The sequence below is a fragment of the Lactuca sativa genome, chromosome 7, assembly GCF_002870075.4.
Source record: "Lactuca sativa cultivar Salinas chromosome 7, Lsat_Salinas_v11, whole genome shotgun sequence".
NCBI lineage: Eukaryota > Viridiplantae > Streptophyta > Magnoliopsida > Asterales > Asteraceae > Lactuca > Lactuca sativa.
Genome location: NC_056629.2, coordinates 173,504,842 through 173,514,754, shown reverse-complemented (window position 1 = coordinate 173,514,754; position 9,913 = coordinate 173,504,842). Strand labels below are relative to the sequence as shown.

At 36.4% G+C, this 9,913-nt stretch overlaps 2 long non-coding RNA genes across 2 annotated transcripts; one reads left to right on the top strand and one right to left on the bottom strand.

The window, feature by feature from the left end:
- The first annotated feature begins 449 nt into the window (after nucleotides 1–449).
- LOC111902835 (uncharacterized) lies at nucleotides 450–1,342 on the top strand. The gene is made up of 2 exons (XR_002853972.3): nucleotides 450–743; nucleotides 828–1,342. It is a non-coding gene; the product is annotated as an uncharacterized LOC111902835 (long non-coding RNA).
- A 1,867-nt stretch (nucleotides 1,343–3,209) lies between these two features.
- Nucleotides 3,210–3,853, bottom strand: LOC111902856 (uncharacterized). Its single transcript, XR_002853989.3, has 2 exons — nucleotides 3,722–3,853; nucleotides 3,210–3,640 (listed from the first exon to the last, which is right to left on the bottom strand). It is a non-coding gene; the product is annotated as an uncharacterized LOC111902856 (long non-coding RNA).
- Nucleotides 3,854–9,913: the final 6,060 nt, after the last annotated feature.

Genomic DNA, 9,913 nt, shown 5'->3' with positions numbered 1-9,913 from the left:
AAATAATTCAAAAAAATCCTAAAGATGAATATGTCAAATTTAATGAGAACATGATATTTGGCAAAAATGATTTTTATTTATTAGGTTAGAAGATATATATATATATATATATATATATATATATATATATATATATATATATATATATATATATATATACACTATATTATATATAAAGCATACATACTTATGTCTTAAATACAATTTATTATGCATAATGTACAATAAAAATAAGCATCTCTTAAAAACATGTCTTAAAAACAACTTATCATGCTTCGTGTACAATAATTCAATGCATGCATACCTTCCCTCACATTTACCGTACTATTACAAAGCTTCTATCCTCCTACTTTACATAATTTACAGTCAATCTCTATTTTGCATAATGTTGGGAAGCATTGAAAAAAAGGACGGGTCAATAATTTGACACGGATTGCCAACTTGGGGTGTCATTCGGCCGTTGATCTAATACCACAAACCAATGAGCCATGCTCCCTGTTTATAACACAAAAAACACTAGCGCATAATCAATTTAAATTTGAAAATAAAAAATATGTTCCTCGACTCCCCTTCCCGGTTCTCTCGACAACCCTAATCACCGCCTCCATTGTTTACCTCTGCCACCGCCGCTACAATCGAGCTTCCATCTCTTCACCAGCACAGCCTAGCACCGGCCTCCACCTCTAGAAACTAGTAGTCACCATAAACCCTAGATACCATGTATTCAGGATCCCACCACCGAGGTATGTCTCCGTTTACTTTTATTACAGACTCCCACACCTTACGATCTCTCTGATACATTCTCTGTCTCTTCGTTTTCGGTAAAGATTAAACGATTGTTGATTTTTTTCCTTATCGACGACCATGACATCACGACTGCTTTTCCTTAACGACGATCTTCACCATTCGGGTTTTATTTGCTTTCCATTTTGGTATTAGATTTCTTATTTGATTTGTATCTGCTTTCATTTTGTTTTTTGGTGTTTTGGTTTCGTATTTCATTTATTCCAGACGAATCCACCAAACCGATGATGGCCATGACCGAAAAACTGCAGGTAAGTTGAGGTGGCATTCAATTATCAAGAAACCAATGGAAAGTTACCAAACTGCCCCTCTTGATTTAAGTGTGTTGTTGCTATATGTATGTGGATGTACATGGTTGGGTATTTGAGGTCTTATGTGTCTGAGTGGTTGTATGTAAAGGTGATTTTTGTTGTGTTAATTAAGGAATATTTGTTCATTTGGTGACAAGCATCACTGCCCTTATTCTGATGCATAATATGTAAAAAAGTTAGTCTTTCTTCCTTTGTTAATCTGTTAGTAGGTTATAGTTTCAATTTTCTACGTTTCTCCGTATTTCTTTGTGGGTGGTTTGGTTGTTGATCTATACACATATCTGGAACTAAAATGCTTATTGGGAAAAATCAATGTAGTAACAAGTCACAACTGAATTATCTATTTTATTTTAGTGTTCATATATATGCAACAAGCCAAGACATTTACAGAGATGTATATCTTAAAACTCATCAAAAACACATTGATATTTGGATGTAAGGAGAGACTTATTATAGATTTTATGAAAGTCATTAGAAATATGTGTTTTCTTCCATGGGTTCCACAGATCTGCAGATTAATGACATTTTTCATCCATGCCATTTGAATTTTTTGTCCAGGGAGGAAGATATGAGACGAGACCGAGATTGAGATTACAAGCATGAAAATGTGTGACCATTTTTTTGATCGCTTCTATTTCTGAATACGTTCATTGTTTTCTTAAGTTTTCATCTTCAACGTTTTTGTGTTTTGGCTTAAGTTTTAGCATTTATGCATCTGAATGTGATATTAAATTCCTATAGAGTTGTCTACTTTTTATAAAGCGTGTAAATCATGGATGCATATAAAGAAACTTGCTAATCATGGATGCATATATAGAAATTGTTCTTAGTCTTGGTTGGATATTGATTATTAAATGAGTTCTTTTTGTGGCCAGTATATATTTTTTAAAATTTAATGTCAGTATGAGATTTTACATTTTGGATTAAATAAAGAATAAGTCTGTAATGATTTGAGTATTAAAGATTACATGGAAAATCAAGTTTGTAGTTATCGGTTGAAAATTCGAACATTTTAAATTCTAAACAAACGTAATATATGATTGTGTTTAGGTTGTAAGTGAATATATGACAAGATATAGGAACCATTAAAATAAAGTTTATGGGAAACAATTTATTAAAATCTTATTAAACGTTTTATTAAATCGTTATTATTTTAATTTATTCGCAATTTATAAAAAAATATGGATTGTTTTTTTGAATGTAACGTTAATAAGTTAGATCATATTATATATTACATTTATTTTTATTATTCTAAAAGATTTAGTAAAACTTTAAAATAAAAGTATGAATGAATGTTATTAACTAATGACATAGGGTTGAGACTAGCTATTTTCCTTTAGGTTTTATTACCATCTTTCAAAATTATAACAATTATAAATAATATTTGAAAAAAATAATATTTTTATCTTTTTAAATGATACACTATATAAATTTTACAATTTCATATTTGCTTAAGTATTATATATAATGAGTCCATAAATGTATAAAAAAAGGTTATATATGACTTCTAATTAAGATGATACACTTCATTTTAATTTAAAATTAAAAGCCAAAAGGATAAACAATATAATAATAACCTTTAAGTACAAATATTATTTTTTTAAATAATTATTGCTATAAATAATAAAAGTAAATACCAAATTTTTTTGTTAGATATAATGTTTCCAAAGTAAAACTAATCATTGAAAAAATTTAACCAAAAAGAAAAGTGCTCTTTAACTTTCACCATAAACCTTATATCTTACACTAAAACTTAAACCATAATAACTAAACTCTAAAACAAACATAAAGCATAATAACTTAAATCTAAAACATAAACCGTAAAACTAAAATCGGAACAAGGGTGGTGCCGATTTGGTTAGAGGACGCTCCAAATAGGATGAAATTCCCGGAGGTCTTGTGTTCGAATTACAGGAGGATCAAAAACCCCTATGTGACCACATTGGTTCACCCGTGATGATAACGCACCAAAAAGAACATAATCGCCAAACGAAACAACGTGCAATATTATTCTCCACCGCCGCATCGCGCGGGTACACTACTAGTGTGTATATATATATATATAATTTGTGATGTAAAGGAAAAACGAAAGAATTAAAACAAGGCATTGAAAACGATATATTTTCGGACATAAGAGTTCAAAGATCTCTTATTTTACAATACATATTAAGTGCATACTTCCATCGAAAGAAGTCTTGCTAGTTATTTGTTTTACATATAAGCACTACATAATGCATAACTGCATTGTGAAGCATCTTTTTAGTATATGACTGAAAAGATGGTTGTTTCTCGATGTTTCCATTAGTTTTGAGTTTGTTTGTAAGCAGTTGCCTCTGCAAACGTCTTGCAACACTTGCACCCTCCTTTAATGTGGTAAGATTTACTAGTACATCAACCATGCTTGCAACCTTTATCTCCAGGATCATATGGATCATATGAACCCTTTCCGGACTTAACACCTTTGTCATGCCTTCCACTACTACCGCCTATGATGTGTTCTCCATGTCCACCAGCCTTAGACTCACCTACAACATTAAGTGTTAATTAACTTGCAAGATTTATACACTTTTTTAAAATAAAACACGTAAGAGAGAAAAATTATTTACTTAAGTGTTTTCAGTCAACGCCGTAGCTACAACCACTTAAGAGGTAATGTGAAGGACAACAACAAAAGTTAAAGTAAGAAGAAGGAAAGCTCTTGGATCCATTTTCACCTATTTATACAAAATGAAATATATGGAAGAGAGGTGTGGAAATTAGTGTGTTACACGTCTCTATTTATAGAGGTTTTATGAATGAAAAAATTATTTCTATGTCCTACTCCGTTTAGTGGTTGGGTGGTGAGGAATGGGTCTAAGATTAGGATACTATCTTTTTTTTTTTCCTGCATGTGCCTGAATTTTATCACTTTTTTTAACAACAAGCAAGAAATATATTTAAAAGATGGGTAAATTACATGGATGGTCCCTGTCGTTTGGGGTAGTCTGCGTGGCTAGTCCCTACAAAGAATTTTTAACTCGAACGGTCCCTATTATATATTTTTATTGCGCGTTTGGTCCCTACCATACTTGAATTGACTGTTATACCCTTTTCTTATTTTATTTTATATTTTTTTTATTATTATTAATTTTAATTTAGAAAAGCATTAATTTTGAATCCCTACTCCATACCCCACCAATATCATGATTTGTCCGAGTTAAAAATTCTTTTTAGGGACAAACCATGCAGACTACCCCAAACCATACGGACCATCCGTGTAATTTACCATAAAAAGAAGCTAAGGAGTAGCTAGAGGTACGTGAATACTAGCTTTAGGGTCCATATACTAATCAAACCAATTAAATTCCTAGCTTTACAAGCACGATTCTTAATCCAAAAAAAAAATCATGAAATTACACCTCATTTCAATAGTTTTTTTTAGCCGTAATAATTTTCAAGTTCAAAATAAACCAATGCGAAAAAGCAGCAGGTTGTGGCGGTTCATGCGGTGATAACACCTACCGCTGCTGCTCCGGCAAAGCAATATGCTGGAAACTTGCCTAAGTGCAACAAATACAGTTTCCACCACAATGGACCCTGCCGAGAAATGCGATGCTCCAACTGCAACAAGAAGTGAGATGCTGTCCTCTTCTGTAAATCCCCGGCAAGGCCACTCAACCAGGTCGGTCTCTGGTGCTGGTATGAGTCAGTCATGCTATGGATGTGGCGAAGTGGGCCACTATAAAAGGGACTGCCCAAAGGCAGTAAATGCTAGTGGAGCAGGAAGAGTTCTGGCTATAGGCCACGGAGAAGCAGTTGCTGACCCAACGGTGGTGACTGGTACGTTCCTCCTTGAAAACTCTTATGCATGCATACTATTTGATTGTGGAGCGGAGAGAAGTTTCGTAAATCAGAAATTTGCACGCTTACTTAAACAACAACCATGCGCACTTAAGGAACCATTCACTGTAGAAATGGCTAATGGGAAGACTGAGAGCACTAGTAGCATATACATAGGATGTACTCTAACTCTAGATAGCCATTCATTTCCTATCGACCTCATGCCGGTCACGATTAAAAGTTTCGACGTCATCATCGGCATGGATTGGTTGAGTCTTCATCGTGCCGACATTATGTGTTACGAAAAGGCTGTACGCCTTAATCTTCTGTCTAACGAAACTCTCATTATCTACGGCGATAAACCCGACACTAGCCTTAGCATCATCTCAAGTATTCAAGCTCAAAAGTACCTACGTAAGGAATATCGTGCCTTCCTTGCACATGTTGTTGATATGAGCAAAGGAACCAAAGGCCTGAAAAACCTCCCCATGGTACGCAATTTCCCCGACATCTTTCCAGAAGAACTACCAGGGTTACCTCCGCAATGACAAGTCGAATTCCGAATCGACTTAGTTCCGGGAGCTACCCCAGTAGCCAAATCTCCCTATCGCTTAGCACCATCCGAGATGCAGGAACTATCTGGTCAACTTAACGAACTGCTCAACAAGGGCTTTATTAGACCAAGCTTCTCACCCTGGGGAGCACCAGTCTTGTTCGTCAAGAAGAAAGACGGATCGTTTCGTATGTGCATCGACTACAAGGAGCTTAACAAGCTAACGGTTAAGAATCATTACCCTTTGCCTCGCATAGATGATTTGTTTGACCAAGTGCAAGGGGCGTCATACTTTTCAAAGATTGATCTGAGGTTCGGGTATCACCAATTGCGAGTGTTAGAGGAGGATGTTCCAAAGAAAGCCTTCCGAACTCGTTACGGACACTACGAGTTTGTTGTGATGCCAGTCAGATTAACCAATGCGCCCGCAGTGTTCAAGGATCTATTGAATCGGGTATGTCGTCCTTACTTGGATCAGTTCGTCATCGTCTTCATCGATGACATACTTATCTACTCTCGAAGTGAGGAGGAACATAGTAATCATCTGCGACAAGTCCTAGGAATGCTACAAACTGAGAAGCTCTACGCGAAGTTCTCTAAATGCGAATTTTGGATCCGAAGGGTCGAGTTTTTAGGACACGTGATTAGCAAAGAGGGAATCCACGTGGACCCTTCCAAAATTAAGGCCATTGAGAATTGGTCAGCACCGAAGACGCCTACAGAAATTCGCCAATTTCTAGGCCTCGCTGGCTACTACCGCAAAGTCATACAAAACTTCTCCCAAATTGCGAAACCTCTTACAACGTTGACCCAGAAGGGTGTGGCCTTTGACTGGGAAGAGAAACAAGAGAAGGCATTCCAAACATTGAAACGAGCCTTGTGCACCGCACCAATACTAACCCTTCCCGAAGGAATAGAAGACATCGTAGTCTACCGTGATGCGTCAAATCAAGGACTCGGGTGTGCTCTGTTACAACGAGGTAAGGTCATCGCCTATGCCTCAAGGCAGCTGAAGACACATGAAGTAAACTACACCACTCACGATCTTGAGCTAGGAGCAGTTGTGTTTGCTCTAAAGATCTGGAGACACTACCTGTATGGTACTAAAAGCACGATCTTTACAGACCATAAAAGCCTACAATACATATTCAACCAGAAGGCCAATGTAGTAGCAGACGCCCTAAGTCGGAAATAATATTCTGGTCGAAGAGTCAGATCGCTAACTATGACTATCCATTCGCATCTGTCCACACAAATTAAGGAGGCTCAGCTCGAAGCTTTGAAACCTGAAAATATGGCGAGTGAGTCCCTATGAGGGATGGAGAAGAATCTGGAAGTCAAGAGTGGCGAAGCCTCATTTTCTCAAGGACCGGATCTGGACGCCGAAACACGGTGGCTTCAGAGACTTGGTCATGACCGAGGCGCACAACACTCGATACTCCGTCCACTCGGGTTCAGATAAGATGTATCTGGATTTAAAGCAATACTGGTCGCCTAACATGAAAGCAGAGATTGCTACCTTTGTGAGTAAATGCCTTGCGCAAAGGTTAAGGTCGAATACCAGAAACCATCGGGCTTACTTCAACAACCAGAAATGCCATAATGGAATTGGGAACGGATTACTATGGACTTCATCACCAAGTTACCCAAGACAACGGGTGGGCTTGATACCATTTGGGTCATTGTCGATAGATTGACCAAGTCCACGCATTTCCTATCAATCAAAGAGACTGACAAAATGGAGAAGCTTACAAGAACTTACATTAGGGAAATTGTACGACTGCATGGTGTCCCAATAACATATAAGCGTTATCCCTTTGGGCCCAAAGATCATGTTGGTGGGCTTGCAAGGCCCAACAAGCGTGATTTGAAAATCATAAGCCCAAAGTTTGTAGGTTTATTCATTTTAGTTGTCACATACTCATTTGGAGAGTTTTTGATTTAACGATTGTTGTTTTGTATTGATTCGAGACCGAATCAATTCGTTTATAACGATATTTGGTATTGAAGTTGTATTCGTTTTTCCGTTTTGTTGCTAGTCGGATATCTTATATTTTGTCTTAATGAATTAATTTGTTTAAAAGTATGATGTTGGCCTTTTCACTACCTTTCTTTTATAAAAATAACACTTTTAGTCCTTTATATAAAAGAATTTCATTTTTAGTCCTTAGAACATTTTCTTGACACCTTTGTATCATAAACTTGTTGAAAAGACATTTTAAACCCAAATTATATTTTTGTAGGTAGTTTTAGCCCTTCCAGAATGGTGTTTCTCGGTTAGAACCCCAAATTTCGCAACTTTTACAGTTTTGGCCCAAAATATAAAAAGTTTACATTTTTTATCCTTTTTGGAATTTAAAAGCATTTTTGACCTTTGAAATAGTTTTATTTCACTTCATATCCCCTGTTTTATAGAATGTTACCATTCAGCCCCTTAAAACCTCAATTTTCGCAATTTTGGGCTTATTGGGCCGAAAAGCCTAAATTTAACCCAATAAGTTAAATTTTTGCATTTCAAGTCCTTTGAAAATTTTAATATTCAGAAAAATAATTATAAAAACTATTTTGACTCCTTTGTCCCTCAAGAAACCGTGATTGACAGTTTTTACCCAAGTTTTGTAATTTTTGACAATTTAAGCCCTAAAATAGGTTTTATGTTAGATTATGATCCTCATATCCTTATAAGCTATTTTCTTGACTTGTTTAGTGTTAAATAACTTAGATTATGTTTGTTTCCTTTCTCAAGTCATAAATCTCTAATTAACACCCCTTTTTGTTACATATTTATCACAAAAACACATAAAATCACACACATACATGCTTAAAATCACACATAGCATACACATACACATAGATCTACACATTTTCTTGTATTCTCCCCCATAAAACCTATGAAAACAAAAAAAAATAGCGGTATGAAGCTCACCTTGAGTTGTAGTTTTGGCTTTTTTGAAGGAAAAGATGAAGAAATTTCGATCCTAGCAAGTTTTCTTGGAGGATCTCGAACTTAGATGCTTCTAAGGTGCAAGATCACAAGATTGAATGGATTTAGAAGAGATTTTTGGATGAAATGAAGTAGCTAGATCATGGATTTAACATCAACTTACCTTAGATGATGTGTTTGTCGGAAAAATCTCCTTGAAAGCTTCCTAGATCTCGAAAATTTAGAGAGGAGTGGAGAGAGTTTCTTTTGAGAGAGTTTGAGTGAAGTGTGTGTGTGTGTGTGTGTTTGGGTTCAGCCGAGAGGAAGAAAGAGAGACGAAGAGAGATGAGTGAAAGGATGGTTGCATGGAAATATGAGAGTTTCATGGAAAACATTTATGTAAAAATGAGGTGGCACACACACAAAGTCAACTCTTCCTCTTTGTGGGCTTGGGCTGAGAATGGAGAGGGAAAGAGAAGATTTTTGGGGTTTTTGTCCTTAAGCCCATATTATAGTTAAGTTAGATGATGCTTGACTCAAATAAATCTAAGTATAAATTTTATGACCTATTAGTGCTAAATTAATTTGGTTGTGACCCATTAAGGCCCAAAATATCATGTTTCATGTATATGGGTCCATTTAGGGCCCATTAGAGAGTTCTAGATTCAAGATGGATAATTTGGAAGTTTATTAGTCCATTAGGCCCAATAAGGGAATCCTAGTCCAAAATGAACTCAAATTAGGATTTCAAAGGTTTCCAATTCTTTTTTGACCATTTGTAGGGCTAGAATGTAGTATTTGATGGAGTTTTGTTGTTATAGAATGAGCATCATGCATGCATTCATGTTATTGATTCATAATTGTTATAAGTGTTGTATTTACAAGGCACCAAAATTTCTAGTTGTGACATCATTCCCCCGTTAGCGGGAATTTCGTCCCAAAATTCTTTTGAAAGCTAGATTTGAGAATGCGAGAATACATGACGGTACTTCTGCTTCATTTGATCTTTGCGTTCCCTTGTGAATTTTGGCCCGCGTCTTGTGTTCCACCGAACTTGCACTATTGGAATGCGACTCTGTTTGGTACGCTTTACCTCTCAGTCCATGATTTCAACCGGCTCTTCGATGAACAGAAGGTTCTCATTGATTTTAATTTCCTCTAATGGAATGACGAGAGTCTTGTCGGATAAGCACTTCTTCAAGTTGGAGACGTGGAACACAGGGTGTACATTGCTGAGCTCGGCGGGTAGTTGCAATATATAAGCCACTGGACCGATTCGGGAAAGAATCTCGAAGGGTCCAATATATCGAGGGTTCAGTTTTCCCCGCTTCCCAAAACGAATCACTCCTTTCCAAGGAGAGACTTTTAGTAACACCCTATCTCCGACTTCGAATTCCAAGGGCATTCGTAGTTTATCGGCGTAGCTCTTTTGTCTGTCTTGTGACGATTGCAGTCATGCTCTGATCTGAATTATCTTCTCGGTCATCTCGCGTATGATCTCCG